The sequence below is a fragment of the Dermacentor andersoni genome, chromosome 7 (genome assembly GCF_023375885.2).
Source record: "Dermacentor andersoni chromosome 7, qqDerAnde1_hic_scaffold, whole genome shotgun sequence".
NCBI classification, from domain to species: Eukaryota; Metazoa; Arthropoda; class Arachnida; order Ixodida; family Ixodidae; genus Dermacentor; species Dermacentor andersoni.
This window is the reverse complement of record NC_092820.1, coordinates 86,671,952-86,694,171: the sequence shown is the minus strand read 5'-3', so window position 1 is coordinate 86,694,171 and position 22,220 is coordinate 86,671,952. Positions and strand designations below refer to the sequence as shown.

At 44.3% G+C, this 22,220-nt stretch overlaps 1 protein-coding gene across 1 annotated transcript in view; it reads right to left on the bottom strand.

The window, feature by feature from the left end:
- LOC126534143 (tabkunin 2-like) overlaps positions 1 to 13,876 on the bottom strand; it is a 107,901-nt gene extending 94,025 nt beyond the window's left edge. Inside the window, exon 1 of the transcript XR_008613236.2 lies at positions 13,740 to 13,876. The gene's annotated coding sequence lies outside the window, so the exon portion shown is untranslated. The remainder of the gene's footprint in view (positions 1 to 13,739) is intronic.
- Positions 13,877 to 22,220: the final 8,344 nt, after the last annotated feature.

Here is a 22,220-nt window from a genome sequence, read left to right as displayed (position 1 = left end):
GTCTCTGAAGCGCTCGACAGACCAATAAGCCTTTGAGAAGTTGAGGATGCGATTGACGAACCTAGTCCCGGCAAGTCACCGGGGCCTGATGGTCTGGGAGGGGCTTTCTATAAGTGCTTTAAAAGTGAAATAGCTGTAGGATTACATCGCGTGATAAGGGAGATGTACGAGAATAAGGAAGCACCTCCTTCTTTTCGGACATCGCACATTATTTTAATTCCTAAAGCAAAAGATCCTGCGCGACTAAGCCTAAGTTTACACTAAAGTACTGGTGCGACGATTGCGGACCGTTATAAAAGAACTTGTGGGCCCCCATCAGACATGCGGTATCAAAGGCAGATCGATCTTTTCGAATATACATACTGCAAGGACCATACTGGAATGCTGCGATGAAAGAAAGGACAGAGTCGCCATGATACAAATTGACCTTGAAAAGGCTTTTGACAGAGTCATCCATGATGTCATATTTTTGCTCTTAGAACATGTTAAAGCCGGTGCAGTGATAACAGATGGAGTAAGAATGGTCTACAAAGATTGCACTGCAAAGTTAGTAATTAATAGGAAATTAGGCGCCAGTATAAAAGGGGAGTCATCAGTAAAACAAGGATGCTGTTTGTCACCTCTTTTATTTGCCTTGTATTTGGAGCCTTTCTGTTTGAAAATAATTAAAAGCCAATCTATTCGTGGGTTTATCTACGCAGGAATTGAGACTAGAGTTCTGGCTTATGCGGATGACATGGCAATTTTTTGCCGTGATACAGAAAGCGTGAATAACACTATGAAAGAGGTCGTTTCTTTTTGCGCCGCAGCTGGAAGTGTTGTCAGCTGGACTAAGTGCCTAGGTTTATGGCACGGCAGCTGGACACAGGTACCCGAGTATTTTTGCAATATGAACTGGAGCGTTACCCCTGGAAAATATCTTGGGGTGCCATTACAACATTATCGTGACAGTGCCGCGTATTGGACCGAAGAAGTAAAAAGGGTTAAAGATCAGACAGAAAAGTGGGGCGGGCATAATTTTTCGATGTTTTCAAGAGCTAGTGTTTGCAATTTGTTTTTAGTTACAAAGGTATATTATGTAGTACAAGTGTTATGCATGGTAAGGATTTCGGTGCAGAAACTTCACAGAGTGTTTGCGGTATATATATGGGGATCCACTTGGGAGAGAACTAGCCGGTGTAACTTGTTTCATTCGGTGAAGAATGGAGGACTAGGATTAACACATTTGTTTTTGAAACAGATTGTTAGTAGGTTCTTCTTCTTAAGGGACCAAAGTGATATATTTCTGCGTACTGTTATTCAAGTGAGATTGAGTTCTTCTTTGCCTGAGTGGGGTGTCTCATCAACAAATGAGCGTACTCGAACACCAACTGGCTTTCTGAGGGAAGTTGTTAGGTCCTTTTCTTTATTGAAAGCGCATTTTTCGAATGAATTTTTGACTTCAGTGACGCGCAAGAAACTTTATAGTGATCTGGTTGATGTTTTCTTGCCGCATCCTGTTTATCGTATGATGTATAACTTAGGACCTGAACGCAATGTGCTGAAATGCGTTAGAAAAATGCCGGTTAGATCTTCAGTGAAAACCTTCTTTTTTCAATTGCATCCGGGCACTCTCCTTGTGAAGCCATTGCTGCACAGCAAGGGCTTCTTTGTTCCATGGTCTGTCAACTGTATCATATGTAAGAAACCTGAAACTATTGAGCACATCTTCTTGGATTGCCATGACTCAGTTTTCTTGTGGGATGTTCTCAAACGAACTCTGAATAAAAACCTGCCGTTACGTCCTTTCGGTATTCGTTTCTTACCGTGTGCAGACACAGGGGGAGTGCCGGCTGACTTGATGATGCTTTTGTGTATGAGCAGCGTGTGGAAAACGCGTATGGATGTCAGGAATGCCCGCGTAGATGAAAGGTCTGCGAGGGAACACCTAAATGAAAGTCTGAGGTACACGCGTGATGTCCTCAAGCACATGATTGAACCGCCAGAGTGGTTTCTGGAACTTGACACTTTGGTGTCTGTGATATCCTATTTCAGTGCCTTTTAAATATGTAGTCCGTCGAAGTGATGTAATATTATTTTTCTGCACCAAGTGACCAAATTTGTGCGCGTTTGAGTGGTGTTGAAATCAAGGTAATAAAGAAAAAAAAGCGTGGAGTGCATGTTCACAACGGCACACCCCACTACATCAAAGCACACCCCCCAACGCCATACTTTGCACTGGTGCATATGGACGCTGCCCAGCTAGATGAAGAAAGCCAGCTCAAAGCCCAACGACCGACAGCCTAAGATGCCAGAGAGACTGAGCACACTGCACAGCTAGAAGAAGAAAATCGCCTGAAGGAGGCGCCACATAGCCTGGCGCCTTCTTCAGCTCTCAAGGCAACGAGAAACCCACGCCGCAGAACTGATGGACCGCTGGCGTTCAAAAGAGAACAGGCAGCTCTGTTTCACGGCCAAATCATCAGAATAAGGTGTATTGTTCCCTGTATCTGCATTTCGAACATCGCCAGTGGATTTGACAAATATTATTTCAGCGTACTGAAAGTTCCGTAAATAGCGTATGGAATATGGTGCTGTAGAAATAGTTCGCGGCCAGAGACCGCATTTTCTTAAGTTTTGACTGGCTGCCCGGATGATCTCGTTTTGTTCTCGCAACTCGCCCGTATTTTCTCGTTTGAGTGTCCAGATAATGGCTCTGACTTTGGCTCAAGCTCACTTGAAGGTCGCCGACAACGGGAGCTCAAGGCAATTCATGCTTAAAACACTTCTTGGCTGATTTTGGCACTCATTTCCCTGTTACAGGCGAGGGAAGGTTTGGAGGTATAATTTCATTTTCCACTTTTTTCGTCGAACATGCTTTGGCTCTCATGTCAGTCCACATTACTTTTTTGCATCGACGAGCCACTCGATAAAGGGCGTCTATGTTCCGCTGGAAGTAGTATTCGAAAGGTCTTGCTAAAAAAAAAAATTGTGTAAACTTATTCGGCAATTGACCATGGCTCAATCCAGACGTGAAACCTACGCCTCTGAGGAAACATTGAATGATTCGATCACCAGATGTATTGATTCGGTCCCCGCTGCTATGGTGCCGGGCAGCAATGCAGGTATTCTAGCAACACTATCTGTAATCGGTGTGCGCCAATATGCAGTACTAGCAACACCATTCCTAACCACGTAGAATCGGTTTCTCAGCAGTTAAAGCTGACTTCACCGTCAGTGCTTCGTACAGTCAACAACCGCCATGCTTACGCCCATGTATGTTTTAGACCAAAAACGAGCCCAATTATACTTAATGCATACATTCACTTCGTATAAACCTTTCTAAAGCAATATATAATATAACCATCACATATCGTGTTCCCTGCACAAATGTACTTGATATAGGAGATTCAGAAAACACATTGAACATTTTCGATATGGTCTGTTCCTTCTGCTCCCAAATTTTCGTTTATGTTCAATTTGGAAGAGCCAGCCCTGTCATTAAATTGTTTATCACATTGCCATTTTAAGGCTCTTTTGCCAAAATGAAGCTATTATGCCGAAATTATTAACGAACAGTCGGGTTCCCCAGGGGCTGGATATTCATAGGGTTGATGTGGAGGCACGTAGCTCCGTTCCTCGACAGATTTTTGAGAACGATTATTTTCCTGCTCCAGGCATAATATTCCGCTACCTGAAAAAAAAAGTTACATTCATATTCTCAGCACAATTTTATTTTTACATGCGGTCAGAAAGAGCACCGCTAGCGACAATTTGACAACTGAGGATCTATAAACGCCATTTATTTACTGTTTTAAAGACACAACCCAACTACAAGGATAACTCTGTCAAGTTACGAACATTTGCCAAAATATTTCTTATGGGTAACATAAATTCCCAACGTATATACTACCTTACATATCAACGGACTACTCAGATCACATCCTAATATTTTATAGCGCTGACTAAAAAATTGGCGCATATGTTGGTCATATTGAAGAGTAATCAAAGCTCCAAGTCCAGATGTTTTGAACAGGGAATGTAGCACTTCATCAAAAAGCGACCAAGCTCGTTCATAAAGTTTCAGACTAATTAAAAACTTGTCAATTATATGACTCCAGGTCAGCTACATTTAAGAGCGGGCATCATTCTTGCATCGTGCACGTTCTTGCTATATTACTCTTCATTTTTTCTAAATTTCTTTTGTTCTCTTTTCTCTAATACAAAATCATTGCGATGCAATGTTGATAACGCAGACCTGCGTATGCGTAACTCGAGGTGGATTCGTGGGTTCTTGCTGTAAATGCAGTCATCAGCACGATTATCATCATGTATTGGATAAAAAGCTGTCATTGAGTTTTAAGCGCATCGCTGGAAGATCCTTGCTTCCTCGAAATCATTAGGCGATACAAAGAGAACGGAGTACTCCCTGGTTACTTAGATTATGACGTTGAGCCTATTCCTATTCCATTAGCTAGCCTTTATATATATATACACACATATATATATATATATATATATATATATATATATATATATATATATATGTGTGTGTGTGTGTGTGTGTGTGTGTGTGTGTGTGTGTGTGTGTGTGTGTGTGTGTGTGTTACTTGTATGTCGGTATAACGAGAAGCCAACACTGACACCAAGGACAACATAGGGGAAATTACATGTGTTTTAATAAATGGAAAAAAGAAAAACCCTTTCTTCTCATTCATTACATAACGAGGGTCTCGAATCCGACAACGCTGATGCCTTCAGGTAGCATAGGTGGGTTTATTGACCAGTTGCCTTCAGCCAAATGATCACGTTCTCGTGACGCCTACAGCAAAAAGGACGTTCCACGTCCGCCGCCAAGGTCCGTGAGTGGTGGCGCTGGCTAACACTCCCAGGGTTCTACTAGTGCACATAAATACCCAAGAAAGTGGATGGGGAAACAGCGCCGCGGTAGCTCAATTCGTAGAGCATCGCACGCGAAGTGCGAAGGCTGTGGGTTCGGTTCCAACCTGCGGCAAGTTGTTTTTTCCATTATTTATCGTTAGTTCCATTTTTTCCATTAATTTATCGTTTCTTTATTTCATTTATTAAAACACAAGTAATTTCCCCTATGTTGTCCTTGGTGTCAGTGTTTGTTGGCTTCTCATGATACGATTAATAAAATCGGGCCCCTCGGTTAAACCCCTTTCTTCTTGTTCATTGTATGTCGGTAGTATCATGAGGGGGCAAGAAATACTGACACCAAGGACAACATAGGGGAAATTACTTCTGCTGCATCAATGAAAATAAAGAAACGATAAATTAATGGAAATTAATCACAGCCAAATCACAACCTCCGCATTTCGCGTGCAATGCTCTACCAATTGAGCTACGGCGGCGCCGTTTCCCAATTACCTTTCTTGGGTATTTATGTGTCCTAATAGAACCCTGGAAGTGTTAGCTAGCGCCACCATTCACATACCTTGGCGGCGGATGTGGAACGTCCTTTTCTGCAGCACGCGTCACAAGAACATGATCGTTTTGGGTGAAGGCAACTGGTCAACTGGTCAACTGGAGGTCTCGAATCCGGCAACATTGATTGCTTCAGGCAGCATGCGTGGGTTTATTGAGTGGGGTGGAGTGTCAGCCAGCATGCGCTGGCTAGCATTCCAGGGTCCTACTAGGACATATATATACCCAAGAAAGTGGATGGGAGAAAGGCGCCGCCGTAGATCAATTCGTAGAGCATCGCACACAAATGCGGAGGTTGTGGGTTCGGTTCCCGCCGGTGGCAGGTTGTTTTTTCATCCACTTTAATTTCCATTAATTTATCGTTTCTTTATTTTCATTCATTCAGCGCAAGTAATTTCCCCTAGGTTGTCCTTGGTGTCAGTGTTTGTTGACTTTTTTTGATATAACTAATTAAAATCAGGGGCCTCGGTTAACGCCCTTTCTTCTCGTTTGTACGTAGGTAGATTACTTATCATTTAAAATAAACGCGAGGTACCCCCTTTCAATCCGCACCTCATCAACATCAAGAGGTGTGAGCTTGGACTATCGGTCAATCGTTTTGGTTAACTTATAGTTATATGCGCGTGAATGTGTCACGTGTAGTCTAACCAGTCGTAGCCGTTGCCGATGGTGTTTCCTCTCCGGGAGGCATTGCGATAAGCTTGGTACCTTGACGGCTGCGGAGCACTGTAGCAATAACAGGGACCGTGCACCTCCGCCAAATTGCTGCCTGTTACGAAACATTCAAAAGAGTCTATTCATGATGTATGTAGATGTACAGAGTCACCAGAGACCCAGATGCACCCCAATTCGCTCCAAAATCCTTGAAACAGCGTTTCGTGTACGTTTTGACAGGCGGTCTGTTAAGTGTCTCCTCCGTAACACTATTGATAGTTATCGAGGAAGTCGCTTTCTCATGGCATGTTCCCAACGTTTATTATATTTTAAAACATATTCTTCAAAGCTATGTAAATCTGTAAATTTACTAGAAAGGAGAACCTAAACCCTAGCCAGTGAATTGTGCTTTACGACCACTTTTTTGGTCCTTACTTTGAACACAGTGACTTCAGCGGCGATATTTCAGTACGCTGCGCGCCAGTCAGTTGGTATGTTTAATCATATAATGCTGTGCAGTGAAACCTTACTTACCATAAAAAAAAATCAGGCGATCCCAACATCGTAAAGTGTCCTGCTTAAGACAAAACTCACCTTTTTAAGGATTTCTGTAGAAATGTACGGCGTCCTTCTATATAATGTCCACTGTCTGCCACATTTTTGAAATAATTGCTACACTATTTTATAGACGCATAAACATAAGCCTAAATAATGTATCTAGCGTTTGTTTGCGGAGTCGTTAAGTGTCTTCTAGGTAGAAATAAATCATAACATTAAGAACTCCTGTGACGCTGTGCAAATAGAAGTTGAGATAAGACAAGGGGCAGACAAGGGTATTTCTAGGCTGGGCGGGCCTTTGCAGAGCATTCAGTCAAGACGATGCTCTCAAACGTCACTGTCTAACACTGACTCAGAAGGATGTTCGCTTTTGTTGGACAGAAGAATGTGATGGCGTCTACCGAGAATAGGCCCGAATAATTTCTTGTGATCCTGTGTTGGGCTTACCACGCTTTGAGCTGTCCTTCGAATTGAACACCGAACCATATCACTATGGTCATGATGAGTCCCTCTTGTATCAGAGAGACTCATCATGACCATTCAAACTTCGTGTAGTTGGATACCGCAGATACACATTCAACAAAACTGAACTATACCACGACAGAAAAAGAATCTCTCGCAGTTTTGAAAGCCCTGCGCTACTTCCGTTCATATTTGGATGGCGCCAAGTTCAAGCTATACAAAGACCATGAAGCACTAATGTGCATATTGAAGATGACCGAACTGAAAGGAAAGATAGGTCGTTGGGTGGGAGAACTTCAGCAATCTTATTTTGAAGAAGCTTATCGCCTGGAAACTTCTATGAAGGACGCGGTTTCGACGTCGTGATTAGCCATTAAGCTTCCAGACAATCACGAAGAGGCAAATGTTGCAAGGATATCGGAAGAAACCGAGGTTTTTCAACGTACTAAAATGGACTAGTTGCCGTTCCTAGTTCCTTCGTTACAAAATAATGGAACTGTATCATGGTAGCCCCGAATGAGGAAGCCATGATGGCATTTGGTGAACCTACTGCAAATCAACAAAAAGGTTCTCATGGCCTCGTATGGAGCAAGAAAGGTAAGCCTATGTATTATCATGTCATAAATTTCATATTAGAAAGTAATATTTAACCTACCTATGCAAGAAATGGTTATGCCGTAATCTCAAAGGAAAATCTTTGACCATGTAAAAATTTATTGTCTCCGACAATGGAACTGCTTTTCGAAGTCATTGGCTACAGGAATGTGCCGAAAAGCGTTGCATCAAGTTAGGGTCACTGCGCCCTATCATCCCGCAACAGCTGGGCCCGATGAAAGGACTATCAGGGATATCAAACAATAGATTAGCATGTATGCAGCGTTTTTATGTGGTTAGAAATGTTGTCCGGAAGCGGTGATAGCTCACTACAACCGCAAGTATACAACTGGCCTGGGATGCGCTCCTCTATTCGCTGAAACTGAGACCTCTTTATCTGCCTGCGGTAATAAGCATAGGTATTGACTAGAACATAAAGCTCAGAGACGCATCAAAGATAGTAGATCAAGGTATCGTGAAAGAATAAAGAAAAATTTCGACAAGAGGTAAAATACAACGTCGATGTCGATGACTTCGTACTGGTAAATACAGGGCCAAGCCTGAACGCGGCCTATAACGGACCATTTCGTGTGATCAAGACGGAAGCTCAACAAGGAAACTTAAATGCCGTATGGTACATTGGTCGCAATGACACCATAGAATAGACACCATATTCAAGTATTATCCAAGGAGGGTTGCAAACAATGGTGGGGGAATGAAGCAATCTTATGGCCGCCTGCAAATAGAAGTTGGAACAAGACAAGGAGTAGGGGGAGATAAGAGAATAAAAAAGAAGTGCGATAGAAAAAAATTTACTCTTTGTTGGGAAGCTGTTAACGGGCAGCTTTATTACATAACACATCAATATTCTTTTTGGTAACTTGTCTGAAATATTTAGCGGTTTTCGTCTTTTCCAATTCAGTACGTACCGCTCTTCAAAATCGCTATTAATTTGTCATTTTAGAAACTCTTTCCAGATATAAATACGTTTATTGGGTGCTGAAATATTTTATATCAAGAAAGGAATTTCTAGCAACTATATTGGTTCAGATCTTGTTATAATGTGAGAAATGCGCGCTTCTTGGCCGTCTTATTTTTGTCACCTCCTTTGGCGCTGTTTGACAAAATTCAAAAACCCTAAATTGTAGGAAACAAGAATTTGCCTATAATTAAATACATCCTAGGATTCCCCTAAAGTTCAATTCACGCCCTATATGTATATTCTTTTTAAGTTAAAATCAGGTATGGTGGACTGCACGGCTAGGACAGCTGCCATAGACTGGCCCATACACCTTCGAAGAAGTGCCGAAAGGTGTAGCATTAGGTTTTAATCGCTACATCGTCCTGTAGCCACACCAGAACTTGCATCGCGCTTCACACCTGCGGCTGGCGTTACGGTAGGATCAAACCAGGCCGCTAGCTCTTGTGCGTTCCAAAGTCTGTTCAGTAACTTCCACTAAAGAATGCACACAAAAAAATGGGCATCTAAACATTGTGCTGTACTTCGCTATCCTAGTGGAACCGACAGTACAAAAGAGGCGCTATCGTGAAGTTGAACATATCATCAATGCGTCCAAACATGGTAAGCTACGGGAACGTCAACACGAAAGTGTTGCAGTTATGGAACACTTCGCACCGGCACTATTACTACTGAGCTGAAATAGCCGAGTATATAAAGAAAGTATTGCAGAGTAAAAGAAAATGAATAGTCTCTTGCAGAGATGCTATGGGCAGTGTTGGCGTATCATTGCCAAAAAAAGTTTCCCAGCTGCATGTCTAAGCAAATCCACAAAGAAGCTTTAAGGCTTAGCTCTTAAAATAATCAGCTGATGTTGTCCGTTGAAGTTTATCTACAGCAAGACATTGTAACAGGGCTTTTGCGAGGAGGCTGCTCAGAAACGGATCGTCCGGGACATATTTTCTACACTAGATGATTTAGCATATATATGAAGGAATTCTCGAACTCATAAAAGACCGGCACGTTAATCTGCGGACATATCTCTTATTCCACAGCCTTCTTAATTTGCTGATAGTTGCTTCTAAATGTTTGCAGAGGTAGAATTTAGTATTGCATACTGCTATCCTAACTATTCATTTCATATTACATTAACCCTCCTACATTTGCTTCCTCATTGTTTTTTCGGTAGTTTCATATTGTAATTGGGAAATTGAAGCACTTGCAAGTCGAATGAATGTATATCTTCGAAGACTGCTGAAGCATGCCAAAGGTCCATTATTTTGCAAACGCAATACATTTCTTTATATCCAATTCTTCGATCATTTATGCTGCTAGCTATTGCAGTTAGTCACTGACCTTAGATTGGGATGAATATATATCTTCAAATGGGGCGGTCATTAAGATCTTCAATAAAAGGTCACACTATCAGACTTCTCATCATTGGCTCAAAGGTGGCATAGTGCCCACTCCTATACTTCTGGAAATGTCTAATTTCTTGTCAGTAATTGTAAATAGAAGAGGACTACTGCATAGATTAGTGAGTGTCATAAATTGATGCATCTGCAAACATTGATGCATCTGCAACGCAGCCCCTAGTTTGTGCACTCAGTGTTTTGTTAAAATTTTTCTTCCTTTACTGAATGCGTTACCTGAATAACTGTGTTGTTACCCAGCTCTCATTGACCTGCATTGGTGGCGTAGTGACTGTGGCATTGTTCTGTTAAGCCCAAGGCTACGGGTTCAAATTTCGGGCATGTTGAGCACATTCGTATGGACCAAAATGTCAAACGCCCAAGTACTGTACATTGGGTGCACGTTAAAATTGCGCAGATGGTCAAAATTATTTCCGAGTTGCCCATTATCACATGTCTGACAATCATAATGCAGTTTTTTTTTTTTGCTGCGTAGAACTTTTTCTGAGCAGTTGTTACCGACACCCCCCCATGATCATATTATTGGCTCACGTGATTATTAGCTCGCGGGTGGTTTCCGATTCCACACCTACGATATAATAACGGGACCTTTAGGTAAATTGTTAAAATTGTTAAATTTGTTAAATGGTAAATTGTTAAATTGTCAGGTAAAGTGCAGGAACCATAACAAAAGTTTGATACATGGTTTACTCTTTAAGTTATTCCGACTCTTGTCATATATGTAACGGTGAATCACATCGTTCTCAAGCTTAAACTACTTCAGCTGGTGACAAACCCTAGCATTAGGCGGGCGTGAAGTTCCGCATAAACGTGGTATAATTGGGTGGCAGTATGGGTCAGCACGTTGATAGGAGGCGAACTCTGTGTAGCGTTTGAAGGGCAGCCTGTTGATAGGCGCTAGTGGTGACAACGCCAGTGAAGACGTAGTCTCATGGCAACATGAAGCGTAACGCAGAGATTTGCTACCAGATGATAGTGGCAGAGGCCAGCGAGAGCGTCGGCATCTTGATGTTTCTTGCCGAACTTAAAGATCGTGTCAAAATCCTATTCTTGCAACCGGAGAACCAAGCGCTCAAGCCGATCAGGCAAATTTTTCGCCCAGGACAACCAGCACAGCGGGTGATGGTCAGTAACTACGGTAAATCGGCACCCATAAATATGTAGCCGCAATTTATGCACAGACACTAACTAAAGCAAGAAATTCTTGCTGTGTAATCGAGTAATTCTGTTGTACTGTGGTTAGTACGCGTATGGCATACGCAACAACTGTCTCTCGTGAAGCGCTGTCACGTTGCAGGAGGCTGGCACCAGTTCCGTGACAACTAGCGTTGGTTTCCAAAAAGGTATGCGCTTTCATCGAAATGGCAGAAAACGGGGCTGGATGTGGCACGCTTGAGAAATTTTAAAGTAGCCTCAAATTCTGCAGTCCAAGTGAAAAGTGCCCGAGGCTAACAGCTTGCCCAGTGGCGATGCTATGCTTGTGAATTGTCGTATAAAGTACCGGAAATAGCACGCGAGTCCAAAGAAACCCCGCAAAGGTTTTTGATATCCTACGCGAGGAACCAGAAGCACTGCAGCCATCCTGTCAGGGACTGGTAGGATGCTGTATTTGATTGTCTTGCTGGCAAATCAGCCCTTTTTGGTGTTCTGCTTAAGACCAGCGTTAGGAACGCAGGAACGCAGGTCAAAACTTTTTAAAACGCTGAATGTCCTGGCTAAACCTGGAATGAAGAACAACGGCCGGATTTCCACTTCAGGCCACGTAGAACTGTGCCTATCATACGTTCAAAGATTGCAGGATCTTTACACAACGCTAAGTGAATTACGTCTAATACATACAGTCCGCCTGGTGTAGGAAAATTGGTTTTGTCCTTGTCTGCTTCGTGCCTAGATTTTCCAATAACCCGAACTGAAATCAAGGCTTGAGAAATATTCAGCACCCTGAAGGGTGTCAAGTACATCGTCGATTATTGGCGTGGAGATAACATCTCTGAGCGTGTTCTTGTTGATTGTTGCATAATAGATAGAAAATTCTAAAGAATTATCCTTCTGGTCTAGCACAACAGGCGACGAGCAATAGCTAGAGGACGGCCGGACTGTGTAGCGTGGGAAAATTCCGGTGACGTTTTCCTCGGTGATTTTCCGCTCTCTGCGCGACATGCGGTATGTGCGGTGGCGTATAAGGAAGCTGTGTTCGCTTTCAATGCGACGCACTGCGAGGTAAGTGCGGCCGGGAAGCTTTGAGCGGACGTCAAAGATCTGAGCTGTACCATGCAGATCTGAGCAGTACCATGGTCTCCAAAAGGGGAAAAAGGAACGTCATACCTCCATGTGAAGGAGAACAAGCGTAACAGGTACGGTGTCTTTGTAGCATGTGACAGCGGTGCCTTGGGGCATCACGATCGGCGAAAGATTTGGAAAAAACTTCGTGACAAGCGCATACCTGTCGTAAAACCTCACCAGGCAAGGAGCGATGGTAAGCCCGCTAGAGATGTGTTGACCGAATAGTGGAAGTAATACCTGACTATTAACGATGGTATCCTAAGTCAGTAATAAAATATCCTTGTCAGCAGGTAGAATTAGACAATCGGGAGCTGTGACGAAATGCAAGGTGTGTCCATCGAGTTCAGATGGACGTTCAGTGTCTCTCATACGAATTACACGTTGACCGCAAGAAATCAAACCTGGTGCGGATGAGAGAAAGCCTCATCCGAAAATGTACTCGAGGGGAAGCTCGATAGAGGAGAGGACTGGGGGATTATATATATTGTGAGCGCCACACACGCCTGACTCAACTTTATGATCCCCGCATATCACCATTCATTGCACGTCTTCTTCATCTGTATATATCATCATCAGCTGGGCAGCTTGTTCCTCGTTGTAGCAGCACGAGCTCGGCTGGAATCAAACAGTTTCTTACAATATATGTAAATTAATTTGAAGAGAAAGGGTGAAGCGGTCTTGAACACTAAGTTTGGGGCCCTCCACCCTGGTCTTCACTGGCTGTCATTGATTCCCCGCCGAACTGAACCCAGGAATACCGTCTTCACTCCCGTCTTCGAGCTGTCCAGCTGTGTCTGCCGCGACCTAATCTGTGCTTATCTTATGATTGAAGTAACTAAATATGTATTACGATTTACGGGTTTCTGCGCACACCGCTATGATATGTGGTAAAGCTACGGCCTTTCTCCAAACCATGTGCATCTAGACTGAATGTGTGTGAGGTGAATGGTACGTAATTTTAATAAGCGCGGATACGTTTCCGCTTGTCTTTTTTCTTAAATTTGTTGCTTCCTCCCTGCTTAGGGTCTTGTGGGAAAGAGCGCATTTTTGACGCTTAAAACGGAAGTGAGCGAGTTTTTCCCTGTGAAAAATTCATGCGGGCAAGAATTGAAGTTTATTGTACGAACCGCCATGAAGTGATAGCTTGCGGCTCTAACTACTCTTCCTGTGCACGCTAAAATTGTATGTAAAATTGTAACATTTGTTAAAGGATCACCAGCTAGGCAGGGGGAATAATTTAAATATTCTGGGTGGTACACCTAATTTAAATTCCTGCACTTGCGTCTTAAGATTCATACATTTGCCCGATATAAATTTAAATAAAGAATAGGATGGTCAGGAGTTAACAACAGGTAAATTCTGTAACTCACATGTCATCAAGATCGCACACATGACGGCGTGTGAAAGCATATCTTCTACGGTTGTTCTAGCTTTCGCACAAGTTTGCACTTTCGCCTACATCAACAAATGCACTCTTTTCCCCAACAAGTTTAGGAGAAACACGGACAGGCATCATGACTACAATAGGATGCTTTATTACTAAACCGCCTCATCGTATACAGCTCTTTTGTGAGAAAAGCAAGTGCGAAATGTGAGATCCTGTTATTTCAAAGACCCTTACGTGAACACGAAGACAGCGTTTCAGTCTTAAAGATATAAACAATATGAAAACAAGAAAATATGAATTCGCGCGATATTATGCAGTGTCTCAGCAATAATATTCTTTTATACCTCTGTACTCGATTACTTTTTGTGCCTTTATAAGCACGCACTGTTATTGTTCTGAAATATTTATTTTCGCGATCCACTGCGCACAAATAATTGAGTCCTCCTTCGAAGAAATTGGTGCTACTACGAAAGTGAAACGTGTATTTTAAGAACCAATCTACACTGCGTCGCACATTTCTGAAATACAAGTCCATACATAGGCAGTTCTTTAATGATTACAGCCTCACTCCAAGAGCGAAGCAATGACAGCGATAGCAAGCACTTTAGGCCTGTGGTGCTGCCCAACGTAAACAGCGCATCACAAGCTATCAGGCGTCATAGATTTATCTAACGAGACAGTCAGTTCGTATTTGGCGAGGAGTGCTTCGTTGTAACTCAGACAGTATCTTGCACTTGCCCATACACATGTCAAGAATTGAGACGCCGAGGTGCCACAAAACGGGTAGCGGTACCACTTTCCGGCAACTTAGAATGTTTAGCAGCAAGACACCTCCACGCCCTGGCAACTTCCTTACCCTTCTTAATGTTCACGGTGCCGGCTGTATTGCGCACAAAATTACTCAATGATGAAATAAATGATACCTAAGCATCCTCATTGGAACTAACGTACATTGTGAAGACAACAATTACCTAAACAAAGAAAACCTTTCTAATTTTGTTTGCCTCATTTCTTAGCCATTACGTAGGCAGGAAATGACAAAAAATAACTGCAAATACCTTTTTGAAGACTATCTCTTTTAGCTGCCGCCTTGGTGTTAAGGCTGCCGGGCATATATCATCGACGAAATGCACAGTCAAAATAAATATAGCCAAATATTTTCATTGCAACGAATTCACATATAGAACAGCACAGTTCCTTTATAAACCAAAGCTTTTTATAAATTTTTTGTTGTTAATATCCTCGTCATTTGGCAAACCAAATATCGCCATATCGCTTATTTGCATTCTTATGATTGCGTGACGTATGTACAAGAGCGGATAGTTCTTTGGTGCGGTTCGACACAGAACACTTTCGTGACAAAAAAAAAAAGAAAATCTGAAAGTGTTTCATCCTAACTCTCGATGATGAAGCTGCACGCGCGACTCACCTGCGAGCAGTCAGTTGCCGACGCCATCGTTACGTATTTGCCAAAATTCTGGGCTTTTATAGAGTGCATTTATACAACAGAAAACAAAGGCAGCCATAAACGAGCTTTTCCAGTACTGAAAAAATGGCTCGCATCTAAGATGTAGAACACAAATACAGACTCAACGCGACATTTGTGATACTAAACGGATGCCGACATTTGCGCAGTAAAGCGCAGAAAAAGGAAATAAGCGCATATTTCATCGTCGGCACTGCAGCTGCCTAGGTACTAGAAGAAAAACAAACGGGAGGTGCTGTGTTCGTTGAAATCGGCTTGAAAATGACATTATTGACGTTGACTAGCTGGAGCTTATCCAAATCCAAAGTCTCAAAACACTGTTGCGAGACACATGCATATACGAACCTCATGCGGCAAGTAGTCAGGGACTATGGGTAATCTACGAAAGTATACAACCAAGGTTAGTTTAACAGATTCTGCTTTTTGATGCCGTTTGCGCGCCACTTTCTCACCATACGGTCAATAGCTCTGTCCACAGACAATTGAGGTGCACCTGCGCGACCACTTTTCCGGCTGGCGCTTCGTCCACGACAAAAAGGAGAGGCCCCGCGGTTAGGCAATGGGACGTGTCTTCCTTCCTTAACACGAGAAAGGGGGGGGGGGGGGGGGGGTGTGGCGAGTTAGGATACTCGTGCATATGCTGCTTCTGGAAGGTCCCCCAGTTTCCACACAAGCCTTTGATTTAGCTTGGCCATCTCCTCCCCAAGGCGAAAGCGCGGCAGGTACTAGTGAAATCGCACCCGACATTTATAAAACCACTTACAATAGAAATTATCGCAGCGATTCCGGCGCCAACAAAAAAATAGAACCAGTCATCTGCTGCATGTCGGAATACTCCTTCACTTTGTATAGTTCACACTAAAATCCGCTGTTTTCTTCCTAAGCGAGAACTCAAATCTAGCATTTTATTATCGTCTGCAAGTCGACGGCTTACACTTCACGAGGCGTGGCTGACCGGAGACATCAGCGATAATGAATTTCTATTGGACTGACTGAATTTCCGTGCGTGCTGCAAAGGCCGCGCTAGATGCACGTTCATTGCGGTAGATTGCGGTACGTTGCGGCACATTGCGGTACACTGCGGTCATTGTGCTCAATACGTTCATGACTACACTGCCACTTAGTGGGCTGTGCATTGATTTCAAGCCCCGAGCGATTATCTTGCTCAATCGTCAATATTAACCCGCAGCTGCAAATATTACGGGTGATTGTCCAAGCACATCCCCACAACCATACCAGCGAATGGTGTTTGTTTCTGACCACGCCACACTACTTGCGATTTTTGCAGCCATATTACACAATTACACAAACATAATGACACAATGGCAATTTGTTTTCATCGCCAGACCTAACCGACGGCAGGAAATTTATCCGCATCTAGCTAAGCTTAACAATACCCAGCTTGTCACTGAAGCAACAAGGGCTCGGTAGAATGCACCGAATGCCTTGACTCAAGTGCTCTACAACAAATCCAAAAGTTTATCATACATTCACTATCTCCACGAAATTAGCCAACATAAAATAATTCTTGCCAATGCGCGAAATGTGTGAGAAAAGGATATACCTGCACTACAATGGGGATTATGAAGCGATAAGTGGTGGCTTTAGTACATTTATTTCACGTTTCAGCTTTTTAAACATCACATGTCCATGTGAACTGGACACACTGTAAGCAAAAGTTGAACGAAATAACTTCTAAATTCGTATATAAAGTTAATGGTTTCCGATCAAGTCATCACAAATAATGATATATAAAAACATTAAACGATTTAAATAATGCATGCGACCATACCTCATGTAATGTCCCGTTTGGGGACCCTTAAGGTTCAAATCAAAATAAAAAAATAAAATATTAAAATACATATAAAATGAAACGTCTATTTCGGACTACAAACTTAGAGGTCTACCTCACGCTCGGCGGAACTATGACGACGCTAAACAAAGCTATACGTTTGCGCTACGCATAGCTAACAACCTTATCGCTTAGAGTTTACCACACTGTCGAAAACCATTGCCACACAGTTTTCGAAGGAACCGAAAGCCGACGAATAACGAGAAATCATGCCAACCACGTAAATAATTTGGACGAGCACAGCTCGTCAACTTCATCGCACTTCATTTAGCATTGGTCAAGCTAGCTCGTGAAGGGAAATATACCATTTCAGAGTAGCTTGGGCGAACTCAGCTAGTGCACTTAGTTTGTGGTCCACCATTAAGACGACAGTACTGCCTGCGCTTGAAACGCACGACTAATTCATAATTTTTTTCGTTTAGCTAAATAGATGCCAGTACCTTTCCAGCGAATCGTAAACTGCTTTGATTCAGTCTCGTTGTTCTACAGCGCAGATAGTCGCCATACAAGAATACTGGTTTTGCATTGTGTTACTGACTCCGAAGGTCCGGGATCTAATCCTAGCAACGGCGGCTTCATTTCCACGTTGCTGAAACTCAAAAACGTGCTTGTACCGCCCGTTAGGTGTACGCTAAAGCACCTCAGGTCACAAATAAAACGGAGTGCATCACTACGGAGTTTCTCATAATCAAATAGTGGTTTGGCACCTTTTATTTTCACAACACAGGTGGCCGCCCTTTGGTCATTGCTGAAGAGGAGAAGTGTGTCAATCATTGTTGTCTAATAGATAGACGGTACCATTCTATCAGCACTGAATGATCCTGCTTTTGCAATCGCGTGCATATTGCTCATTTTTTTTTAGAATCGAAATAATCTGTTGAGAGCGCAGTAGCAACCTTATCTGCGCCTTTTCGTATTTCATGAAGTTCTACACAACCCGGAACTTGCCTTGGAAGTGTATAAATTGACCAAGACCTTTCATGAGTAAACACCTTTGCTTACAACAATTATTGATCATACAAGAGAGTAAAACCAAGAAGTTTCGCTTCTTTCTGACGGCTCCGTTTGTGACAGTGCCATATGTATAAATATTCTTGTGAGGCGGAGACAAACACGACTGTTGTCTATGCAAGGCGAAAGCTGAAGCCACCAGCTGACACTAGAAGATGGCGCCCGAAGCGCCCCAGCAACAACAACACTTCTTCGTCACCGTCTCTTGCTTACACTTCCTTTTCCGCATCGCGACAATACACCGCCGGGGTTGGAGCACCGACCCGTCCCAATTGGCGATTATGGCCGGGCAAAGTCAGGCACATAGGGTTTCAACCAGGAGACATAAACAACATCGGTTCTTGGCTGTACGGACGACGGGCCTGGCTCTTCGGGAGCATTCTCGTACGTCACATGCGAAAGCTGTCGTAGGATTCGGTATGGACCTGAATATCGCGACAAAGTTAGACCGATAGGCCCACACGACAAGATGGTGACTACACGAGCACGAGGGAGCCAGAGAAATACTGCACGTCCCTATGGTGCGTATTGTAATGGGTCTTCTGGGAAGCCTGGGAATTAGTGAAGTGAGCTCGAGCTGTCTGAGGGGCCTGTGCTGCTATAGATATCGCATCGCTACCGTAAGCGGTGTGCGACTCTGTGACTTGTGGAATTACAGAATCATGGGGCGAGACGGTATCACGGCCAAAGAGTCAATAAAATGGTGAGTAACCTGCAGTGTCATGGTGGGGCGAATTGTACGCTGAACGTGACATATGGCAGAGCGACGTCCCAGTCCTGGTGTTCTGGACAAACGTACATAGCTAGCGTGTCGGTAACTCTAGTGTTCAGTCGCTCTGTGAAACCGTTTGTCTGTGGATGGTAAGCAGTGCCTATGTTATACTCAGTAGAGCATAGGCGGAGGATATTATCACTGAAATTTGACTAGAAGTAACGTCCGCGATACGTGAGGACTTGACGAGGAGCACCGTGCTGCAGGATGACATTGCGTGGGAGGAAATCCGCGACGTCAGCAGCACATATTGTAGGCAGATCTCCAGTAATGGTGAAGCGTGTGCCTAAAGCTGTTGCAACGACAGTCCATTTGTTGCCCTTAGTTGAGAAAGGGAAAGGGCCAAGTAGGCCGAGTCCCACGCGAAAGAAAAGCTCTGTGGGAATATCGATGGGTTGTAAAAGCCCAGCTGGAGCCATGTATGTGTGCTTCCGGTGTTGCCACTGGTCTCAAGCACTCACATATCGGCGCACATAGTGGTAGAGTTGAGGCCTGAAGAAATGGCGCCGGCCTCGGTGAAAAGTGCGAGTAGCGCCGAGCCACCCAGTGGTAGGGGCGTCGTGAAGTTGTTGAAACACGGTGCGTCGAAGGTGCCCCGGTACGGCCAACAGTAGGTCAGCACCACCAGGGCGCAAGCTGAGTTTGTACAGGACTCCTTCGGAAATAAAAAAAGAGGCACAGGTAAGCATCGGGAGTTAATGAGCTTAACTGATCTATGATGATTCGCAGAAAGAGATGACCGCGCTGTTCATCGCCAAAGTTGAGCAATCCTGTGATGGACATAACACTGGTGTCAGATTCGAAGTCTGTGGCTTCCGGTGGGTCATCAGGGTTGCTGGACAAGCAGTCGGCGTCCTGGTGTAAATGACAACGTTTGTAGACTACAGAGAAATTGTACTCATACAAGCCCCATTCCCGAAGCCCAAGATGCCCTGTAGTGTCATGCCATGAGGAGAGCCAGCAGAGCGCGTGCCGGTCGGTAATTACGCGGAAATGGCGACCAAATAGGTATGTGCGAAACTTCGCTGTCACCCAAACTTACTCTCGCTCGCGAGTTACTCTCGCTCAATGATAAAATAGTTGCGTTCAGCCGTAGACAGAAGACAGTTTGCGTAAGCGATAACGCACTCTTCACCACGCTGAATCTGGGCAAGAACAGCGCCAATGCTTTCAGCACTAGCATCTGTACGGATGTCAGATAGTGCTCAAGGGTCAAATTGGGCTAAAATTTAGGAGCCCGTCAAGAGTCTGATGAGGGTTGTGAAAGTTTCAGCCTGCCGCTGTCCCCGCGCGAAAGCGACGTCCTTCTTTAAAAGCTCGGCGGAAGTATGCACAATGTCAACAAAACTTTGGACCTGAGAACGGTTACTCCACGATGACCGAAGTGATGCTTCGACGAGTTGAGCTGAAGTTTTGCAGCGCGAAACGAAGCAAGGACAGTCGCGAGATGCTCAATGTGGGATACAAAGGCTGGAGTAAAAACGATTACGTCGTCAAGATAACATAGATAGATGGTCCACTTCAATCCTCAGATAAGGGTGTCCATCTTTCTCTCGAACGTCAATGGGGCATTGCTAAGACCGAAAGGCATGACTGAATTGAAAAAGTCCATCAGGCGTAATAAAGGCTGTCTTGCAATCCTTCTCAACAACAGCAATCTGCCAGTAGCCCGAGCGGAGGTCAACCGATGAAAAATATTTCGCGCCATGTAGAAAGTGAAGTGCATCATCGATACGATGCAATGGATACCCGTCCTTCGGCAGGCGTTGTCTTTTTTCTTGACCAGCACTACAGGCCTGGCCCACGGGCTAGGGGAAGGCTGGATGATGTTCTTCTTCAGCATCGTCGCGATTTCGCTTTGAATAATGCTGCGCTCTGCTGTAAACCCGTGGTAGGGGCGGCGATGGACGGGATTTGCGCCACCAGTGTAATTTTGATGAGTGACTTCGGCTGTGTGGCTGAGCGGGTGGTCAAAGAAGGATGATATCATCCAAAGAAGGATGACACCGCAGAAGTATTTCCCGTATAGACGAAGCAATGGAAGACTCAGACTAACCATTACAGATGTTAATAAATGCCACGTCAGAAAAGCGGTGGCCCAGCATTGCTGAAATGCTAATCGCATCGCCATCGACAAACATTGTGAGCTGAGTCCTGCCTTAATCTTTGTCTTTCAGAACGCTAAACCTGAGGAGCACTGTAGTACACTAATGTATTGAAAAGGACCCAGGGAACGGTGAAAATAGCTTTATGTGTTCGCCACGAGAGTGACATTTAGGGCACCCGCTGCAGAAGATGTCCTCCTTGGCACCAGCCTATAACTTTCTTAAGTACGCTATGTAATTATTTGTTATATTCTTTTATTGAAGGCGACAAATGCGCCTGCTGTTTAACGCTCTTTTCCCTGTACCACGTTTTGTTCACAAAATTATCGAAGCTATGCAACAGTTGGGAATAGCCGTCCTGCTAAGTACCTAAGTCAATGCGAAACATTTTGCCCCTGGACGAGGGGACAGATCAAGCAAACTCACATCTTCCCGGTGAAACGCTCTCTCGATGACTACAACATTCGCCGGCCACGGCACCTTGGCGAATTACGAGTGGAACCAGAGGTATTCGTAGACGCTACATGCCGAAACAAACTCGTCTTCGATGTAGTGCTTCTGAAAGTATCAGTCTGCAGCGCGTAAGTGCCTGTGATCCAATAGGTAACGCTTCTTTTCGGCGACCTGTTCGGCGGCTCTCCGCTTGTTGTGAAATTGTTCTTCGGCCGTGTGCTTCGGTTCCCGTTCGCGTTGCCTGGCGAAGCGTTGCTCCCGGTCACGCATATCTCACCCGCCTTTCGCGTCTCCTCCTGCTTCGCCGCTTGGGCACGCATCGCATAGCTCTGTCGTCTCGTCGGCGCATTCGCACTGCTATGCTTTACTACCACTTTATACTTGGGAGCGCCCCTTATTGTACTTGCAAGTAGAAGCCTAGGCACTGCATAGCGCCCCTGGCGCAACCAAGCTCCGTCGATTTTGAGAGCGTAGACCCGTACTGGTGAGTGCAGCAAGAAGGTAACAAACCAGTAGTAGCGTGGGATCTGGCGCATGGAGGTGCGCGCGCCTAGGTCACAAACACTGCGACGCCAGAACGCCTCGCCTTGGACCTTAACTCTGACTAGGTAAGAAACGATTCGCCTTTAAATCATATTATTACGCCTTGCGCGCTCGCTACCACATACGCGCGCTGCTGGCTCGAGTCCCAGTGGTTCGATGAGCGCATCGAAAGAAATGGATATAATCCAGCCGCATCCAAAAATGGGACATACCGTGCCTGAAACCGGACGCCTCGAGCGAGC